Source organism: Dasypus novemcinctus, chromosome 21, assembly GCF_030445035.2.
Source record: "Dasypus novemcinctus isolate mDasNov1 chromosome 21, mDasNov1.1.hap2, whole genome shotgun sequence".
NCBI lineage: Eukaryota > Metazoa > Chordata > Mammalia > Cingulata > Dasypodidae > Dasypus > Dasypus novemcinctus.
In genome coordinates, this window is record NC_080693.1 from 23,196,923 (window position 1) to 23,218,992 (window position 22,070).

Below are 22,070 nucleotides of genomic sequence, written 5' to 3' on the forward strand. Positions count from 1 at the left end.
AGAGAGAAAACAAAGGCACAAAAGTTAAATTTTGAATCTAGATAAAGGTTATATGGGTGTCTATTTTATTACTCGGAGCTTTTCTGTAGGTTTGAAATTTTCAAAATAAAATGTTGGAAAAAATTACATATACCAATTGATATATTTTATAAAGGACATTCAAAATTTTAAAATCACTGAAATTATATATATTTAATTTATATATATAATATTTATCAGTTACTATATATGTCAATTAAATTGTGTATTTGAGAATAAGAAAGTACTTTAAGAGTAAAGAAAATAGCTTAAAGTAAGGCAAGATAATTTACTTCTGTACCACTAAACATAATCGCATACCAAGGAATCTAAACATATTTGCTAATGCTTACTTTTGCCTGTGCACACACACACACATACACACAATCTCCTCAAAAAGTGCCATTTAGCATGCATAAGGACCCCCAGTGTGTTGTTAGCTGGAAGAACATAACATACTTTGTTTGCCAAACTCTGAAAGGCAAAGATTTACTAACCCTGGACTTTTTTGGCCAAAATTTCAACCCTCTACTAGAAACACAAGTAAACATGGCCAGAAGTGTTTTGGGTTGTTTTTTTCAAATATTTGAATTCTTGGGAATACAGCCATTTGCAGGGGGTGGGGGACGATGTCCTTGTCCTCACTTTTCAAAAGAGAGAAATCTTTAACTTCCTGTCTTAGAAAGTAGAGTTTTCTAATCTTGCTGCACTGCCGCAGCAGCTGAAAGGGTGGAGGGGCTGCTGCAGGCCTCTACCCAAAGGAGGCAACCAGGAGATGCACCTGGGCTGGAAAATTCCTAGTCAGCACCTCAGTTCTCAACCTCGGCCCTTGGCTGTGCTAGGATCGCCCGGAGCACTCTGGAACTGTACTGATGCCTTAGGCCCCACTACAGACCAGTTGAATGAGAATTTGTGAAACCACTCACTTAATCTTTATTAAGTGTTCTAGAGTGTGTAAAGGTGATTGCACATCCCAGGGCTGGACCAGGGGGAGAGGTAGGGGTTTTCAAATGTGGCCACACTGTGGTCACTGTCATCAAGTAGCTTACCATCCAGAAAGGAAGATAAGGAATACGTACAATTTGCCTAATTCAAGGCATACAATTAGAATGACTTTAATGGATGACAAAAGTCAGACAGGTTTTTGAGATAGGGCAAACCCAACCCAGCCACAGATGACATTTCAATACATTTAAGAGGTGTGCCTTGGCACACAGTGAAACTGTATAAGGCACACAGAATCCCATCAACCCAAATCAGGGAATAAATTAAAATGAGGATCAGAAAGAATTCCCTGAGGGTATGAAGGATCCAATGGAAGAGCCTTCAGTGCCCAATGAGGAGATATGATAGACTTCAGAGAGCCAGGGGCAGGCTGCCTCCCTCTAAGCTCTGAAGGGCGTGAACCACAACGAGGGCTGGGCTGCGAGCTCCCTCACAGCAGATAACTAGGTAATGAAATAGCTTGACCAGGGAAGGAAAGATCAGCTCCTTCTGAAAGGGATGGTCTTGGGCAGGGGGATCTTAACCGTTTTTGTTCCATCGGCCCCTTTGCCAGTCAGGTGAAAACCACATTATTAAGTCCACACTGTACTGTGCATTACTTAATAAATACATCACACCAGCACCAACATGGCCCCACAAGAATAATGGTTTTTTTGAATTTCAACTGAAGCTCACTGACCCATTGTTAAGAACTCCTGGTCTGGGGACTCAAGATGTTCGTAAGGGTAAAAAAAATCGCCCCAGTAGGCCCCGTGGTGTGGTCACACTGACTTGTGAGAGCTTGCTGACAAATTTTCAGGAATGTTGTGGGCTCATTGCTAAACACAAGCATTATTAAAACCAAGTATGTAAATTTACAGTGAAATAAATTACAGTCAAGCAAAAGTAATGAACACACACAACTCCCATCACATCCTCCTTATTTTTTTCACATTTCACATTCATCCATGCTCTTATTTGTGCCACTGTATCTGTATGGTAGTGTGAAATCAGAATGATCAATGATTTTTCTAACCATCTTGATTTGCTCAAGCTTCCATTTTATCCAGGGAATTATAAAGAAGAGACAGAGGTTAACTGAAGCAGGATGACATACCAGTAATCCTTTGTGGTGCTGATTTTTAAAAAACCCTGCCCCAGCCTGGGAGGAAGAACTGGAACAGAGTTCAAGCTGACACCAGCAAAGTCTGCTGATCTTCACTAAATAGCAACAATCTTACATCACCAAATGGCCACAGTTCAGGAAGTGGATTTGGCCCAACATATAGGGTGTCCGCCTACCACATGGGAGGTCCAAGGTTCAAACCCAGGGCCTCCTGACCCTTGTGGAGCTGGCCCACACACAGTGCTGATGTGTGCAAGAAGTACCCTGCCACGCAGCGGTGTCCCCCGCATAGGGGAGCCCCACGCGCAAGGAGTGCTCCCCGTAAGGAGAGCCACTCTGCACGAAAAATGTGCAGTCTGCCCAGGAGTGGTGCCACACACACGGAGAGCTGATGCAGCAAGATGATGCAAGAAAAAGAGACAGAGATTCCCAGTGCCACTGACAAGAATGCAAGCGAACATAGAGGAATGCATAGCAAATGGACACAGACAGCAGACAAACAGGGGGGTTGGGTAGAGGGGAAATAAATCTTTTTTAAAAAAAGAAAACTAGGTGGCGGACTTGGCCTGGTGGTTAGGGCGTCCGTCTACCACATGGGAGGTCCGCGGTTCAAACCCCGGGCCTCCTTGACCCATGTGGAGCTGGCCATGCGCAGTGCTGATGCGCGCAAGGAGTGCCGTGCCACACAGGAGTGTCCCCCGCGTAGGGGAGCCCCACGTGCAATGAGTGCGCCCCATAAGGAGAGCCGCCCAGCGCGAAAGAAAGTGCAGCCTGCCCAAGAATGACGCCAGACACACAGAGCTGACACAGCAAGATGACGCAACAAAAAGAAACACAGATTCCCATGCCGCTGACAACAACAGAAGCGGACAAAGAACACAGGCAACCAATAGACACAGGAGACAACCGGGGCGGGGGGAGGGGGGAGGGGAGAGAAATAAGTAAATAAATCTTAAAAAAAAAAAAATTAAGACTCATCACAAATAAATCTTTAAAAAGAGGAAAACTTAAGGCTCATCACAAATCTTTTAAAAAAAGAAAAGACTCATCATACAGAGTTGATATAGTTAATGAATTATTATTTAAGAATTAAGATATGCTTGTTATAACAGCTATTTAAGATACTTGAGAATCTAATATATTAAAAATATGCATGCAGCTTAAAATGTAAAGGGCATTTAAGTAACTAGTTTGTAAGTGACTCCAAAAATAATCAAAGCTCTCTTTGAAAGTATTAAAATGTACTGGATTTATAATAGAATAATAAGCTGTAGAAGCTGACCGTAATAACTTAGCAGAAAACTAAGTTCTAGATTTTTGAAAGTCAAATGAAATATTAACTTTTTAAAAACCCAAATAGCCAAAAACAGGTTTTCTCTACAGAAATGCCATCCTCAAGGACACCAAAAAGCTCCCACCCACAAGTAGACTGGGATCCTGGTCTTACCGATGAGCCAGAGGCCCGGGGCTCAGTCCAGGGATGGAAAAAAAAAATTTATTTTATGGGACCAAAGAAGATATATGAGCAGAAGAAATGCAGTAATAGTCCCTATCAAGTGAGCAGCAGTTGTCAGGTCATAGGTTCATCACTCAACATTCATTGCCAATTAGAAGCCTCACAAATGACCAGGCAATTATTGACATCACAACCCCACTTTATGGATGCTTGGGGAGAGGTCATGTGGCTTAAGTCACGCCAGTGTGTTTTTAGAGCCAAACTCTTTCCCTTCCCCAGTCCCAAATCTTAAACTACTAAAATATTTTTAGTGTTTGATGGAATATAGTGCAATGGCTTAAGAAAGCTAAAGAAATTAAAAATGCAACTCAACTATGGAAGAGGACACAACTTGAAGGAGTAGGGTGGTTTGCAGACTCAAGCTAGGACCAAGACTTAGCTCAGGAAATATTTAGCACCTGGGAGGGATAAAAGGGCATCTCAAATTTACTCACCAGCCCAAGCTGGAAACCTGAGTTTTGATTCCCTTGATGCTTACACTTTCCTTCACCTCCAGCACCTGGACCTACCATTTTCTCTTTAGTGACCTGTAAATCCTTCCACCCTCTTCCCTCACCTCCCACTAGCATCATTCTCTTATCTGGGCTGCATTACTGCAAAGCCTCCTACCTGGTCTCCTACCCCCAGCCTCTGGTTCTCCATCTTGCCAGAGGTGTCCTTTCAAAGCCTGCTCTGAATTAGGTCACTAGGCCACCTGAAGGTGCAAATGGTCCAAGACAATGCCCTGCCTCCTCATCTGCCTGCCTTCTCCCTAAATCCCCACTGGCTGTTGTTCTCCTCCCCAGCACCCTCCCCCACCTACACAGTAGCACTTCAAGTTGCCCCCCAGAGTCCCATGCACTCTTTGACTTCTGATCAGTGTTTATCCTTCTGCTAGGAACATTCTTACTCTCACTCTTTGGGGCTCAGCTGGGTGCTGCTTCCTTTGAGAAGTCTTCCCTGGTCCCCAGTCCAGGTCTGTTTCTGTCATAGTGGTTACCACGCTGCTCTGTTCACCTGTCGCTGTGCTCTGAGACATTAAGCTCCTTGAAGGACGCCTCTGTGTCTTATTGTATAGACCCAGTACCTGGTGCAAAACCTAGCTCACAGTAGGTGCTCCATTAATGTCTATGGCCTGCCTGAATGAAAGGAACAGTGATTAGGCCCTAGATGTCTGTCTGATTCCCAAATACCTTTTCCTCTCTTTCATTCTGCCTCTAGCACTTCACACTGAGGGAAAGTGGGCAGGACTGGGACAGCTAGGAGGGCATTAGGGAGGGCAGCAAGAGACAAGAAGAAAGTGAGGATAATAAGCAGGCTTTGCCGGGCGGGCACTGCGAAACAAGATTGCAGAAAGAAAACTCGGAGTGCTGAGAGAGAAATCCGAAGCACAGATCGGTTCATTCAACCAGCCAACATGTGCTGAGCAGCTTTGACATGCCAGTTAGTGTGTGAGATCCAGGTAATGGTGGGAAAGTCATAGTTACAGCATGCATGTTGGGTTTTCTCCTAAGAATTTTATGTCTGTCAACCCTTTAAATCTTTGCAACCATTCCATGTAGGAAATACAATCCCCACTCGATGGATGAGGAAACTGAGGCATAGAGAAGCGAGGTAGCTTGCCCCAGGTCCTAGGTGGAAGAGCCTGCGTAAGAAGCTGTGCTGCCTGTCCCTCCAGCCTGGGCTGGTGACCCCTGTACTACGCTGCCTCCCTCGAGGCACACCATTCCCTCTTCTCCCTGAATCTGCATGCTAGTAAGAGGGACACATGACACATGAGCCAGCACATGAGAAGTTCAGAGGACAGCGTGGGCTTTAGAGGGAATAAATGGTGGTGGTTTAGAAAGTGACCAGGAGGCCACTCTCGATTGGTGGCCATGGAACACCTCTGAGAAGGAGACACTGGAACTGTAACCTGAATGAAGAGAAGGAGCCACCCAGGGAAGACTTGGTGTCCCAGACACAGGGGCAGCACGTGTGAAGGCGAGGACCAACGCCGAAAGGCTGACCCCTGTGCAAGTTCATATTTCGCCCCCGTGGTCGAGGGATTCAGTGGCTGTCACAGGCTGCTGCTTTGTGTGATGCTGGACCTTCTCCTGCTCCGACCAAACCTGGGGCAGACAAGCTGGAGGAGGGCCCTTTGCAGCTGGCCGGCGCCTCAGTGCCCTGGCGGAGTGGCTGGAACCCCGGGTGCCTTATGGCCAAGCCGAGCGGACTCACGTTTTCGTTGGAACTGTCATTCTTGGCGCATTCGGACACATCCTCCCAGATTCTCGTGGAGTTCTCCTTTGTCTGCCAAGTCCCCTGAGGTAGGCAGCGTCTATAGGCCCTTCCTGAGCTCTCTGAAATTAACAGAGTTTTAGAGGAAAGGTCACAACACGCAGCCTGTTCTCCCAGCACGCCGTCAGGCCCTCACCCTCAGCATAGAGCTGCGGAAAATCCCAGGGAAAAATAGTTTTCATTTCCCTTTTGGGGGCTCATTAGAATTCCTACTGTTTATTTAGAATGGAGAGAAAAACACGGAGGCCTCTAAGTTTCATTAACAAACCATGATCCGCTAATGTCCGCTGTGTTTACCCAAAGTCTGTGGAGTTAGAACAGTCCCTGGTGACTCAGGGAGGTTATAGCTGCTCCAGGGTGCAGTCCAGCTGGGAGACGCTGACACCGGGTGCTGGCCCTTGCTCAGGGGGGCATCTCCCTCTGATGAGGAAGAAAACCCCGCTCTGCTTTGCAGCCTTGGGCCTGGCACACCCACTCTCTGAGCCTGCTGGTTTCTTCCTTGGGGAGGATAATGATGGTTATTCATTCTTCACCCCATTTACTTATTAGACCCTCCACAGTCATGGGGAGGATGAAATGAAAGGAGCAAGTGCTGGGTAAAGCAGTCTGCCCCCGTTAACTGTTCTTGTGACTTCATCACGTCTATCTACATCAGGAGTCCTGGGCCATCTGGAGGACCAAGGACTAGACTTGCAAGTGAGAATAGAAATTTGTTGGAACTTCTTAGTCCTGAGCCCACACAGAGTGGGCCAATGATCTCAACTTGGAGAACTCCCTTGAGGCATCACCGTAGCATGCACTCACTGCCCACTAGGCAGACAGCTCTGCGGGGATGGCTCACCGACGCCCAAACAACGTGCCTCCAAACCAACTCTTCATCTCCTCCAATCTGCCTCCCCCTGATTCCCCAGTGCCCCCCATTCTTCCAGTTCCCCAGGCCCCAAACCTTGGCGACACCCTTGCCTTCTCTCTGTTACTCTTCCCCTCATTGGGTCCATCAGCCCAAGCTGTCCTCTCCACCTTCAAATATATCCAGAATCTGACCACGGCTGCTCATCTCCAGCTACCAGTCTCATGGGAACCACCATCACCTCTCACCTGGATCACTGCGAACGCCTCCAACACTCTTGCCCTCGGCCTCTGGCTAACCCAGCAGCCAAATGCCAGTCATATCATGTCACTCCTTGGCTCAAAATCTTCCCAGGCTCCCAGAACACCAGGCAGAGTCCTTCTACAGCCTTCCACAAAGCCCTACATGCTGACCCCACCCCCTATTGCTTCTTCCCCTCTCTCACCTTGCTCCAGCTGCGCTGGCCTCTCTGCTCTCCATCGAACATGCCAGACACACTTCCCATGCCGGGCCTTTGCTGGCCCCTCTCTCCTCAACGCTATCCCCCTCCTGGCTAAATACTTTACCTCCTCTAAGTCTTCAATGAAATGTCACCTCGTCCTTGAAGTCTACCTGACCACCCCATTTAAAGTTCTTTAAAATGAGGTAGACCTCATTTAATTAAAACAAGGAAAAAAAATATATGTATCCTTTTCAAACATACTCTAGACTTCACTTATTTATGATGTTTATAGGTTTTTGCCTGCCTCCCCTACTAGAATATAAGCCCTACAAGGAGAGGTCTGTGTTAGTTGCTAATCTACCCCCAAGCACTTAAGACAATGCCTGGCGCCTAGTAGGTCCTCAGTAAATATTGCTGAATGAGTTACCGTCAAGAATGCCAGGTCACTGCGTTCGTGCCTTCCCTTTGCACCAGGTCTGGATCAACCCCGTCGCCAGCAGGACTGGGGGTGCAGCCCCCGGGCCCCTGAGCAGAGGGCTTGGGGGCTTCTGCTCCTGCATCTGTCCTGGCCCAGTGCCAGCCTCTGAGTTCTGTCCACCAAAGCCAGGTGGGCCCCTCTGCTCCCCTCCCCTGTGTCCACACCCCTCTGCAGTAGAAGGGTCTGCTGTCCTCACCTCACGGCTCCCCTGAAGGCCAGCAATGGACCCCCAGCCTTTAATCCCTACTCTGCTTTGGGATAATGTGAACTTCATTTTGTACCTATGGGACTTTGCCCAGTTATAAACCCAATAAACTCTGTACAAAGGGGAGGAAAATTAAGCCATGGCATTTAACTAATCTCTGCTCATTGATTCATCTTTCAGAACACTGGATAAACAGTTGAGTTTGTTTTTAGGGTTAAATAAGATAAATATGCCTGGACAGGATTTGTTTAAGTAATGTTTCTCTAACTTGTTAAGCTGCCTTCTGTCGTTTTATTTTTTGAAGTTGAAATAAAGTTTAAAAATAATTTAGAAAATAATTTGTTTAAAATCTTATGCATAGGCAATACGGATTTAAACCAGAACCATAGATAATTTTTATAAATATGCTCGTATTTTTCTCAAGTAGAAAGTCATGTCATCAAAGGACATCCGGATGAAAGCAATACTGGAACTGTATGAAAACTTACCTTTTAATGTATCTTTTCAAACCACCAGTCATTTCAAAATTTTTAAACACGCCACATGACACTCTTGGAGCACCTTGCTCCTCGTGCCAGCAACAATGTTCTGCAAGTGAGAAATGGGGACACAAAGACCAAGGAGACACAGCTCAAGTCTAGATACGAATAGAGAGCTGTCAAGTGTTAGAAATGAAAGGCATAAGCCTGTGCAAAAAAAAAGGGGGCAGGTCCACTATACTCAGTGGGAAGAGCCAGAGGGATTTTCTAGAGGACAAAAGGCCCAAACTAAGAACTGAAGTTGAGTTCACAGGCAGAGCAGGGAGGGCAGAGCTTGGAGGCATCCAGGGGAGGAGAGGCCTGAGGTGGTAGCCGGGGACCCCGATGGACCTGGGCAGTGTTCATTTGGCTGGAATGGAGGGGTAAGAGGAGGTGAGAGAAGGTGCTGACCAAGCCGCAGGGCCAAGTCACGAGGGCCTTGCATGGCATTTGGAGGTGTCAGTGACGGGGGCCCCACACAAACCCACGTGCATTTCTCCCCCTGCCCAAGATGGCTTCCTCGTCTGTTTGCTCACTGTTTGCACTCGTTGTCTGAGGGCTGTTTTTTGCTCATTGTCTGCTCTTATCTGTTTGTTTTTCCTTTAAGAGGCACTAGGAACTGAACCTGGGACCTCCCATGTGGGAGGGAGGTGGGCACTCAACTGCTTGAGCCACATCCACTCCCCCAGTTTTGGAAACTTTGTGGAGGATGCGTTGGAAAGAGGACCAGGGAGGAGACCCGGGAAACGGCAGTGGAGGGCGATGAGCTGAAGCAGGAGCTGTGGGGGTGGGGTGGGGGAAGCAGGAGGCAGAGAACTTGGCTACCACCTAGCTGAGGGGCAAGTTTGGGTGGAATCATGTGGAATGTGAGACCTTTAATGAGATGGGGAATGTAAGGGAAAGAGATTCTTTTCCTTTCCTTCTCCATTTTCCACTCCTCTTGGCCCTTCAATTTCCACACCATCAGATGGCAAGTCACCATTCTACCATTTTTCTTTAATCTCTCCCCTTCCCTCAAGCCCCTGCCTCTGCTAAGTCCTGGTTCTCCTCATCTCTTTTTCTGGACCACCGTAGTAGCTCCCAAACTCGCTTCCCTGATACCCTTCTATTCCTCTGGTCTGACAGGCACAAGCTGTCAAACAAATCTTATTAGGTCCTTCCTGTGTCTTCTCACTTGCAGTGGCTCCACATCATTTTCCTCTACAAGTCAACTAAAGTCCTTAGTGTGATGCAGTTTCCTTCAGGATCAGTCTCCAGCCTCGTTTATGAGTCCCCTATTCTATCACACTCCGTTCTCACTGTTCTCTCCCTTCGCATAGTGTAGTGGTCACTCCTCTGTCATGTCTCACGAGTGCTCTTCCTCATCCCTTCATGTTTACAGATGTTCTTCTCAAACCCTGCCCATTGTCACTACATTCTCTTTTTGCCACAGGGACCCACTGGGAAACACTGTCCCACCCAGAAATGCATCTTCCTTCTAAACTCTCTCTACACTAGAAGACTTGAAAAATTAAAGTCAAATTTTTACTGATTTATTGGGTTGAAATCAACTGCAAAACCTTACCTTCTCAGAAAACCATTCTTACTTTACCATGTCTGGAATTCTACTAATTGCTTATGTTTTCTGAGAGTGAATTTACCTGGTCTTGCATTTGCAGTGGTTTCGAGGCAAAGGCAATGGTCTTCTCACCGGGACTTGCTTCTCTCCCCTTCCAGAATAAAATAGGGAAGAGGGGGTGGGGGCTGGAGTGAGGGTGGGATATATCCTCCTGGGTTCCTAAGGAGTATTTGCTTCCCCTAAGAAGGATCTGGGCAAGTTAAGTGGCTAAATTCTCCATCCAAGTCCCATGGGGGTTAAAGGCACTGATTCAATGGCTGCTTCTTCCAGTGTTAACTCAAGAGTCATTTTAAGGCCCTTCCTCCTAATCTAACATAGATGAGAGAGTCCCATTCTTTCTCCTCTGCCTCGTTCCTCTCTGACAATTCCCACCCTTGCTGCAGCCAGATTCTGTGGTGGCAGGAACTGGGCTCTATAGTCTCCACAGCTAAAAGAGCTCTTGTATATAGAACATTAGGGAATAGGAGAATTTTGGACAGATAAGAGGTGAAACAGAGCAAAGAAGGTAGATGTGTCGCTGAGGGTTTAGAGGGGACATGAGAAAAGAACCTAGTTGGAGTCCTCTCACTAACCACTCCCTGGCTGGTCTCCCCAAGAGAGACCAACCTTTAAGGAAAGAGCTGAAAATTGGTAAAATAAGACTCGTTACCTTTGTGCCACGAAGGTAAGAAGGAAGGGCAGGGAACAGAGACATTTCCAGGAGAGGAGTGAGGCCAGCAGAAATAATTATCAAACGTCCCGTTACAAAATATGCCTGTGAAGAGAAGAGGGGCCCAAATGAACCACGATGTGTGAGCTCAGCAGATGGATCAGGGATGAGGGACGATACAGAGAGGACAGGAATGCTTACGGCAACCCCAAGCTTTGTGGCTTCCTCTACCCAACTTGACCTCCAGCTGTGGTCCAGTCAATTATGTCAAAGTACACGTCACAGTCACTTTGGTTTATTTTACATGAACAGAACTCTCATAGAAACTCAGGGTCAGCAGGAAGTGAAGGGTCAGCCAGTTGCCTTATGTTCCACAGTTAACTAAATAATCAAACCTTCACCAATTAGATCCTAGAAAAACATCACCCCATGAAATGTGCAGATTATTTGACCAGTGGCTATAAGACAATCTGTAGAATTGAGCTTCTTGGTCAAGTGCATCCAACATGAGCAGTACCTGGTCATATTTCTCCATTTGGAGATGGAGCCAATGGCTGTTGTGAATACTCAGACAATCTCAAGCTCAGGGGATGTTTTATACTCCAGAGCTTGGCATGGGGAAGCTATAAACCAAGTCCATCTTTACAGACCTCCAGGAATCAAATGAAGAGGTTACTTCAGGTGGTATCCCAAACTCCCATATTGCAAACTCCTGGTTTCTAGGAACCACGCATCCTTCCCCACCATCTGCACGCATCCTTCCCCACCATCTGCTCGTTAGTCTAGAAACTCAGGGCTAACAACCAGGTTATCTCCCTGGGCCCACGGGATCTTTAGAGGGAGAGGGGTAGGGCTTGAAGCCTGGGGATGCCTTCAGGTCAGGAAAAGGCAGGCAGGGTTTATAATCTGTCAACCTCCAATTCCCTGAATGAAATGATCTGAAAGAAGCCTGGAGAAAGAGGCTTCGATCAGGTTCCCAGTGCTAAGGGGCAATGGGCCAAGGCTGCTTTTCTTCTTAGTGTAGACTTGCACAAGAGATGATTATGCCCGGGGAGACTGGGGACCCCTCCCCAACCAAATAGATTCCCAGGTTAATCCACGATAGTTATTTAGGTCATATAATTAGGTAGTAAGTATGCTGGGATGAATTGATTTTCATCAAAGATGGCGGCAGCAATAGATATTGTGTCTCACGTGCTCTTTTACATTGAGATGTAGGGAGACTATGTTCCCTCCTCTTGAACTCAGGTGGGCCTTTGTAACTGTCTCATCCAACGGAACATGGCAGCAGTGACCCTGGGTGACTTCCAAAGCAAGGTCATAAAATACAGTATGGCCCCTGGTGGTTCTTGCTCTTGGAACCCAACCACCACGCTGTGAGGAAGCCCAGACCTCGTGGAGAGGCTGAGTGGCGGTGTTCTGGACAGCAGGCCCAGCTGTGCTCTCAGCTGACAGCCCGCATCCACCAGCAGACGGGTGAGTGAGTGAGCCCCCAGGGTTCAAGAGTTCCAGGGAAAAAACCATCCCTAACGTGCCCTGTCTTAATTCCTGATCCACAGAAACTGTAAGAGATAATAAATGGCTATTGTTTAAAATAACTAAATTTTGAGGTAATTTGTTACACAGCCATAAATACTGATAAATGTGCTTACCAGAAGGTTCCTTGCGTAAGCCTGTAAGACACATCTTTTTGTACTTAACCCACTTCCGAGTTGTCTCCTCAAGGAGAGATCCTGTAACCTGAGCAGACAAAAGCACTGTGACTCCCCAGACACTAGCAAACACAGATGTGACCTTATTATCACCTCACACCATGTCTCTCAAACCTTCCCACTAAAGTACCCCTAATGATCTGCACTGAGAATAGGCCTTCTTTGGCATCTTACGTTCTTTCTTAAAAATATATAGGAGGGGAAGTGGATGTGGCTCAAGCAGTTGAGTGCCCATCTCCTACATGGGAGGTCCTGGGTTCAGTTCCTGGTGCCTCCTAAAGAAAAAACAGACAAAAAGCAAAAAAAAAAAAGCAAAACAATGAGCAAACAGGCAAGGGCGCCATCTCAGTGGGGAGAAAAATACATATGAATTTTATAGTCACTCCACCTAACTGCACTAACTGCATTCATCTTCATGGAAAAATCAAAGCTTTTCTTCAAAAATCTTCAAATGAGGTTCAGGAGGACTTCAGACTTTCAGGAGGAAAGTTATCCTGAAGTTTCACAATCTTCAAGACAAAAAGTTGCATATTCCTGGGAAGTGGCTGTGGCTCAATCAGTTGGGCTCCCATTTACCATATGGGAGACGCTGGGTTTGCGTCCCGGGGCCTCTTTGTGAAGGCAGGCTCACCTGCATGCCGTGGAGAGCCACTGTACCGCAAGCATCACAGAGTGCCACCCAGCCCACAAGCGCCGAGGAGTGCCGCCGGCTCGCAAGCGCTGCAGAGAGCCGACTCAGCAAGATGATGCAACAATAAGGGAGACAAGTAAAAAAAAAAACAAAAACAGAAGAGCACACAGCGAATAGACAGAGAGAGCAAACAACAAGAAAGCCGCAAGGGGAGGGGAGGAATAAATAAATACAGACACACAGAAGAATGCACAGCAAATGGACACAAAGAACAGACAGCAGCCAGCCACAAGGGGGGGGTGGCAAATAAAAAAAAAAGTTGAACTTTCCTAAGTCTACACGGATCCTGGAGGGAGAAGAATCACATCAAGAGGGACACAATTGGTCAAAGAAGGGTGGGAAGAAATCATAGGTGCCTGTGTTATCTATCTCAAAGGCCTATGGGTCCAGAACTAAAGATTCCTTGGAAATACAGTGCAGACTTGTTTGAGGTCATTGAGTTGAGAAGTCAACAATTTCTAATTGTGCATTTTTTTTAAAGATTTTATTTATTTAGTTATTTCTCTCCCCTTCCACCCCCCACCCCGGTTTTCTGTTCTCTGTGTCTATTTACTACATCTTCTTTGTCCACTTCTGTTGTTGTCAGCAACACAGGAATCTGTGTTTCTTTTTGTTGTGTCATCTTGTTATGTCAACTCTCCGTGTGTGCAGCGCCATTCCTGGGCAGGCTGCACTTTCTTACGCACTGGGCGGCTCTCCTTACGGGGTGCACTCCTTGCACGTGGGGCTCCCCTACGTGGGGTACACCCCTGCATGGGACGGCACTCCTTGCACGCATCAGCACTGTGCATGGGCCACCTGCACATGGGTCAAGGAGGCCCAGGGTTTGAACCGCAGACCTCCCATGTGGTAGACGGACGCCCTAACCACTGGGCCAAGTCCACCGCCTAATTGTGCATTTAAAGACTTTTTTTTTTTTTTTTTTGGTTTAAAGCACTAAAAAGGGCTTTCTCTTCTATTATTCAAATTACTCATCTTTAGAAAGTGCCTGTTACATGCCAGGCCTTCTGTTAAGGAGGAATAAAAGGGGATTCAAAGACAAACAAGATGTGGTCCCTGCTGTAAAGGATTAGAACATGCAAGAGAAGACACAACACTTGTATAATTGACTGGATGCAAAGTCAAGTGACATTCTTGCTCTACCATCCTCTTTTCCAATAGGCTCAGCACCTCGGGTCCCTCAATCTCAAACCAGAAACTGGGAGCTATCCTCAACTCCTCCCTCACTCTCAGCCCCACATGAAATTCCACCTCCGAAGTTCCTCTCTTGTCCAACCCTGTCTCCTGTTTCCTCCACCTCTAGTCTGGCACTACCATTCACCCCGATTCAGAGTGACAGGTCCAGAGGACAGGGTCCTCCTGCTTAAAGTCTTCCTCTCATGGCCTATGGACTCAAGATTTAAACTCTCATGGATGAAAATTGTGGTTAATAGTACAAATACAAGAACATCCTTCTATGAATTAGAACAAATGTACATCACTATTGCAAGGTGGTAAGAATGTGAAGAAGCATGGGAAAAATACAATTAATGAAACCTATGTACTATAGTTAATCAATGCCAAAGAAGTACTGTGTTACTAATAGGGGGGTATGGAAAAAATATACCAAATGTACACTATAGACCATAGTTAGCAGTAATAGTCTGAGGATATTATCTCATAGTCTGTAACAAATGTTCCACAACAATATAGTGTGTTGGTGGAGGGGTGTCGTATGGTAAATACACATATGTTCATGATTGTTTTGTAAGTTCACAACCTCTCTAAGAAAAATATATTTTTAAAATTTATTTTTTGGGAAGTGGATGTGGCTCAAGTGATAGAACCTCTGCCTACCATATGGGAGGACCGAGTACAGTCCTTGGGGCCTCCTGGTGAAAAAGAAGAGAAAGCATGCCTGCATGGCGAGCCAAGTGCCCATGCAGCAAGCTGAGTGCCCGTGTGGGTGCCCGCACAGGGAGCCTAGTGCCCACACAGTGAGCTGAGTGCCTTGGCGAGTGCCTGCATGGCGAGCCAAGTGCCCACGTGGAATGCAAGTGCCTGTGCAGTGAGCCAGTGCCTGCGTGGTGAGCCAGTGCCTGTGCAGCAAGTCAGTGCCCACGAAAGTGAGTCATGCAGCAAGATGATGACGCAACAAAAGAGAGTCGAAGGGGAGAGTCAAGTTGAAGCGTGGCAGAGACCAGGAACTGAGAATTGACATGGAACCTCTCTCCATATCAGAGGTCCCCAGGATCAAATCCCGGTAAATCCTAGAGGAGAAAGATGAGAGGACGAAAAGAGAAATAGATACAGAAGGTCACACAGTGACCGGACACAGAGAGCAAAAACAGCAGGGTGGGGGAGGGGGAGGGGAAGAAAAAAATTTATCCTTTCAGCCATCACTGTCATGAAAAGCTCTGTATATACAAGCCATAGGATTTCATGACTTCACATCTTTGCACTTCCCATTGACCCTTCCTCCCATCTTCTTTTTCACCTGGCTAACTCTTATTCATCCTTCAAGGCTCAACTCAAACCCAATGACCCCCGGGAAGTCCTGCTTGACCACCTCTCTGCCCAGAGTCTCGAGCTAGTAACCCTCCTTCTCAGTGCCCTTCACTACCACATATGATGGATTCTGGATTCCCAGGGCCCATCATCCTGTATTGTTCTCAATAGTTTACTCACCCATCTACCTCACTATCCTGTAACTTCCTTTAGGACTGAGAGGCTTTCTGAATCAAACCTCTAGCACAGAGAAGGAGTCATTTTACAGCTAAAGAAACAGAGGCACCATTATGGGATGAAAGATGGGGATTGGGTGTGGAATGAAGGGAGGGGGTTAAACATGGGATCTGGGCTAAGAACATCCAATCAATGGGTTGACTTTGAGGCTTTGTCTCCTGTCACAAGGAGGAACAAACTCAAATATTGCCCCAGGCTAGGTAGATAACCTGAAGGAGTGAAGGACAGGTATAAAACAGGGAGTGGAGAAGCCTGTGACATATAGGGGAGATGTTCCACCTAAAGGCACTCAGAATTAATTAAACACCCATGAACACACATGTACAGATACATCTTATTGGTCAAAGAAAGCCTATCTATGGGCCCAAGGGGCAGCCAGTTTTCAACACCTGTCCAATCTACCATCTCTCTCCTCTCCTAGCACCTTCTTCCCACCAAATTACTGTATTCATGATGGAGTCTACAGGTGATTCCTCTGCATCTTTTCCAGAGGCTCACAAAGCCAACTTTTGGAAGAACTAGTGGCATCATCTTTAAACCATAAGTTCCCAGACTTTCTCAGTTCATGGTGCTCTTAGTGTCTCAAGAAATTTTTTTACCACCCCCACCCAGGCCAAAAGAAATATCAGAAGTTCCATTTATTAAGTAGGTAGAGAAAACAACTTAATAAGTATTTGTCTTAACAATTTAGTGCGTACTGGGCATTGTACACCTTCTCAGACCTTACAATAAAATTAGCCACGCCACCTTCCTTCCCTGTTCCATACTGATATTCCAGGGACACAACTATTTATTGCAGCAACAGCAAACCTGGAGAACCCAGGTTTGCATGGATAAGACATCATCAAGAGCCTTGTCACACCTTCTAATGCTGAAACTGTGAAGTACCTCAAACTCCTAGTTTGCACAGTATCTGGCAGATGTTTTGTATTGCTGTGCTTACCTCAAAAAATTAAACTATCTCACAGCACCATGGATTAGTCAATAAGTAATAACCATAAGGATGATGAAATTATTGCCACATATTCCTCCGTTTCAGTTCCCAAAGAGTTTCATCTCTCTTACCAAAAGGTAAGACATCCATTTATTTAAAGAAATAAACATTCTAATGTGACCATAACTGACTGTATTATTTTTAATGAACTAAGCAGAAAAGTTGACAATTTTAAAAAAAAAAGCTTCCAGGGGAGTGGACGTAGCTCAGTGGCTGAATTCCTTCCTCCCACGTACAAGATCCTGGGTACACTGGTACCTCTTTTAAAAAAAGCTTCCAGAATGCTCCAAGTCATCAAATAAAGATCCTTTCTGGGATAAGGTATGACTTGTGACTACAAAACCTCACAGGGACCTGACTGAGGAAGAGATAATAAAATCAGCTTCTGTTTGGCTATTCCTGGGCAAACATTCCCCAACTCCCTGCTCCTGGTCATGGCTAATAGCCATGGTCAAACGCAGAAAAGAAACTAAAAACACTGAAAGTTGACTGTCTTTCCAGGCAGTTAACTGAAGACACCAAAAACACAGGAGGAACATCCAGATTCAATCACAGCGGGATTCACAGACAAAGCAAGGAGGAAAGGAGATGTGTGAGTGGAATTATTTCTGACAAAGGCCAGCTTGAGCTTGGTTCCTCTGCCCCCTCTAGAGGCAATCAGCATAAAGCTTAACTGGCTGAAAAGGGATTAAGGAAAGGGGAAAAATACCTTCCATTGATTCCCTTTAACTAAATCTTCTATTTTCCTTTGTTAGAGAAGGACTGCACTTCACTGCAGGTAAAATAGAAATTACAGATAAGCAAAAAGGGGAAAAGGCAGAATCAATCTCATTACCCTGAAGTTAAAATCTCCTTCCAGAATTTCCTTTGCACACAAATGCCCCCCTTTCTCTCTTCCCTCCCTTCTTTCCTCCTTCACTTCTTCCTTCTTTCCTCTCCCCTCCCTTCTTTCTTCTTTCCTTCTCTTTCACTTCTTTTCCTTTGAGTGTTCTGAAGCCTCCTTTCACCAGAAAACATATTGTGAACTATTGCCATTTTAAGAAAGAGACTTCTAAAACACCATTTTAAGAGCCATATATCCTATGAATGGAAGCAATATTTATTTTGAAGATTCTATACCATTGCTGTTTTCAGATGTTTGCTGATGTAAATGATGCTATGACAAAAATTCTCATAGTTAAAATTTTAAGCACATCTTTATTTTCTTAGGAGAACTTCTTACAGATGGAATTTCCGGGTCATAGAGTACATACATTTTTAAAGGTTTTGATACATACTGCCAAATTACCTATTCTCACCAAATTTTTAAAATATGCACCATTTTATATTCTGGCCAGCAATGTATGAAAGTCCACAAATTCATTTCTCAAGGAACCTTAGTGAGTTTGTGTCATTATGATGCCAGAGCAACCACTAATTAATTTAAATGAGGGGGAGGGAAGTACCATTTCTCCGCTTGAACTTAGAAACTAATCTATCCCTCAGAATTTCTCATCAAGTGAATTTTATGAAGACTTTCTGCCAGAAAACATGCCACGGTCATTTGTATTCCGTGGAGGGAAAGCGTCTAAAGCAAAATTCATCATGAAAGTCTATGAAAAGCCTTATAAAATAAACATCTGGAGAGAGAAATGGGGTTTCAGTTGGAGAACCAAGGGGAAGGTCACCAGAATTATGTAGACACACACTGGGGGACAGAGAGAGTGAAGAAGTTCTGGAAACACAGAGTGGGTGGGAGGGGGGCTGCTGGTGGGCATGCTCTCAGTGATGAAAATACCAGAGCAAAAGGGCCAAAGATGGCTCTGTCGGCGGGTAAGCCGGCTTGAAGCTCTGCAGAGTCTGCTGGTGTGAGATATAAACATGCATATGTCAAAGCTCCCATGGAGTGCTTTGGAAAAAAGAACTCAGGACTTCAAACTCCCTGGGTAGACGCCTCAGCTCCACTCTCAGGAGCTCCATGGCGGCGGGCAATGATTAACCCCTCTGGGTCTTAATCTCTCCTGTAAAATGGGTTCGGTCAGAATACTCTTCTCAGAGGCTTGCAAGATGAGGTATGTGGAAGCCTGTTACAATAAAATGAAAAGTTTTGGAGCCGTGCTTCATGTTTGTGGATGGAGAGTCAACAAACCTAGACAGTTAGGTTTTTTTTTTTTTGTTTCTTAGGTATTTTATTTTTCTCTATTTTTTTTAAATGACAGGTTTTAAACAGGAAATATTCTGAGAATCGAAGCAAGGATGTGAGTTCTGTGTGAAGCAGCAAGAATTCCATGAAATAGATCATTGGCTGGGCTCACAGACAATCCGAGAAGACTTGACGGTGGCCTCTGGGAGAATTTGGCTGCAGAGGGCTTGGTAGGGGTTTTCTGCCTGACTAGTCCCGGGCCAGCACCAACGAGAGCCTGTTACGGGGAAACTGGGTGCGATCTGGCTCCACAGCCAGCTGGAGGGGATCTGGACATAAGAGGCAGGAAAGAGGGTGGGGGTTGCTGCAAAGGGGCTAATCCTGCCCATGGACCAAAGAAGGAACCAAACCATTCCTCAAGGCACTTCCTGCTTTCAGATGAGTGGACCTGGCATTCCTGCAAATCATGGCCCAGTAAAAATATGGAACCCCGAAAAGTGGGGCAAAAGGTCCAGTCTCCTAGGAGAAAAATAAGGTGACTATGCCCAACTATAGGGGACAGTTAAATACATTATAATAGTCATGACGCTCTTAAACATCACACTATAGGTCAACCTTACCGACACAGAAATGCAGCCCAACCCCTCTGAGACTCACGTTCCTAATCTGTAAAATGGGACAAACAAGACACACGCCCTCACAGGGCCACAGAGTATGAAATGAGTAGTGGAAGGGAGGTGCCTGGCACCAGACCTAGCGTATAGCAAGTGCACCATAAAAAACACTAGCTTGTTATTAGTGCATTTTGTTAAGGAAAAAGCAGTGACAAAATAATATTTATAGTACGATCCCATAGTTTAAAAATTATGTGTAAATAAATGGTAGAAAAATGTCTGGAAGTGTAAGTCTTGAACTCTGAACAAGACTGGTCTCTGGGCAATGGAATTACACTGGTTTGTAGTTTATAGTTATACTTCCTTATATAAGTTTTTTTTAAAACAATGAGCATTCTAGACTTTTATAATAAGTGGAAGGAAAGGGAAAGGAAAGGAAAAAACGAGTTGTTCTGCCTACATGTTCAAACCTGAGAGAATGATCAAGATACAGAGGAAGACACACAATTTTAAATGACATTTGCAGAGTCCAAAGTGACTTGGGAAAATGCCTATAATGCGATGCAAAGGGGAAAACAGGGTACACGCTGTTTGACGCACCATAATTTCAGCTGTGTAAAAAAATGCATAGAAAAAGGATTTGAGGAAATCTGCCAAAATATTAATAGGAATTATCTCTAAATGCTAGGATTATGGTTGAGTATTATTTTCTAAATAGTTTTTTTATATTTTCCAGATTGCCTACAAGAGGCCTAAATCACTTCCATAATCCGAAAATAAGCACAACAGATAATAACAACAACAATAAAAAGAACTGCTCTTACCTGCTTGATGGAAACCAGCAGCATCAGGGCAAGGACAAGCCTCGCAGGGGCCTGGAGGGGGCGCTTCCTGTGGGCAGGGAGAGGGCCGATGCCCCGGGGTGCAGGGATGCCCACCGGCAGCCCCAGGACCCCGGGCAGGCACCCCCCTGTCCCGCCCCCAGACCTGGCCCTGCTCGCCTCCGGCCTCATCTTCCCGGCTGCCCCCTCACAAGTGCCGACACATGTCCCCAGCGGCCCAGGATGCACCACGGGCTGCCTCCTCCTGCATTCCTCTGTGCACAGCAGGGAAGTGTTTGCACGAGTCCTCTCCACGCCGCGCTGAGAGCCTCCGAACCAGTCTGGGGAGAGGAGGGAATCTCCCAATTTTCTCCTCCACCGCGTCCCTCCCAGCTGCAGGCCCTCCCTCCCCCGCAAAGGCAGGGGGAAGTTCCCCAGGCCTTCCCCACGGGGGCCTTCGAGGGGGAAGGCGAGTGGTCGGGGGACTCCAAGCCCAAGGCCCCGCTCAGGGCAGAAGGCTGTGGGTGGGACAGTCTCCGGGTTCGAGCTTCCGAGGAGCAGCTGGGGGAGAGGAAGGCCCCCGCCAGTTCGGGGTCGCGCGTCTGGGTGAGGGGTGGGGTGGGGGTGTTTCTTACTAAGGCGTTGAGCTCCTCAAGGCCGAGCTCAGACCAGCCGCCAAGGCGGGACCCTATGTGCACCGAGACTACAGGAGACATTTAGGGGCGCGATCCAGGGCCAGCAGCTGGGTTTAAGCCCCAATCATTGTTGCGTTCTGTCTACAAAACAGCCCACTGGGAAGCCAAACCTTCGCTGGTTTTGCATGCCTGCTTGCTCTGAATACTCGTGGCTCAGCCCGCCTGGCAGATTCATTTATGGGCTGCATGATTTATCAATAATTAACTAACATGTTAGTACGCTCTCACCCACAAAATCCTTCCATCCGTCATCCTGTTTCATCCATCCTCACAACAGCCCCACAAGGGAAAGGGTAATTCTCCACTTGACAGCTGAGGAACGTTATGGTTCAGATAAGTCAGACTGCTTGCCCTAGGCCACACAGCAAGATCGTGGCAGTGCCAGGATACTCAGGTGTTCTGAAGGGAGTCGCCTGACCACAGTTACCCAGTAAGGTGCTACACTCTCCCCGTACCCTCTCTGGGGGGGTTCCTTTTCTCCAGTCGGCTCATTACTGTGCCTCGGAAGGGCTCTGCTCCACCACCCCCACCCCACCCCACCCCCTCCCTATTCAGCTCCCAACTGAACCTCCATCTCTTCCCAAATAGGGGCCCAGGCAGAGGATCTGATTGAATGAAACACCAGCTCAGCAAGAGGTGAAAAGAACGTGTTTTCGGTTCATTCTGTTTTCCATTCAAGTTTACCCCGGGAGTTCCTCTTGGTTAACTTGAGTAAATTCTGAACAACTAGGAAAAACAGGTGGGCTTTCCATAATAGATAGCCTTGGAAATCTTAAAAACCCCAAGGCAAGAGTTTAAACCTGACCCGTAATATGCCGAATCTGAACAAAGACCCCCAAAAGTGGACTCTCACGCAGATGTGACCCCTGGAATCACTGTGATCATCTCGCTGGGACGGCGGCGAACAGGAGGAGGAGACGCAGAAAGAGAAAAATGCCTGTGATGGCTTCTTGCCCATTTGCTATGACTGCAAAGGTATTCTGTACCTGCACATTAAAAGCTAGCCACTAAGCTGCAAGCTTGCAAAGAAAATG

The 22,070-nt window shown here is 46.4% G+C and overlaps 2 long non-coding RNA genes across 5 annotated transcripts in view; one reads left to right on the forward strand and one right to left on the reverse strand.

Annotated features, from left to right (window-relative positions):
- LOC101434066 (uncharacterized) overlaps positions 1-21,682 on the forward strand; it is a 59,208-nt gene extending 37,526 nt beyond the window's left edge. For 2 of the 4 annotated variants that reach the window (XR_009182321.1, XR_011646783.1), the window contains exons 5-6: positions 18,983-19,441; positions 20,257-21,682. This is a non-coding gene — a long non-coding RNA (uncharacterized lncRNA). The remainder of the gene's footprint in view (positions 1-18,982; positions 19,442-20,256) is intronic. The other 2 variants (XR_009182323.1, XR_009182322.1) reach the window with 1 other exon arrangement.
- LOC111759195 (uncharacterized) lies at positions 5,815-12,402 on the reverse strand. The gene is made up of 3 exons (XR_009182324.1): positions 12,316-12,402; positions 10,664-10,768; positions 5,815-5,965 (listed from the first exon to the last, which is right to left on the reverse strand). It is a non-coding gene; the product is annotated as an uncharacterized lncRNA (long non-coding RNA).
- Positions 21,683-22,070: the final 388 nt, after the last annotated feature.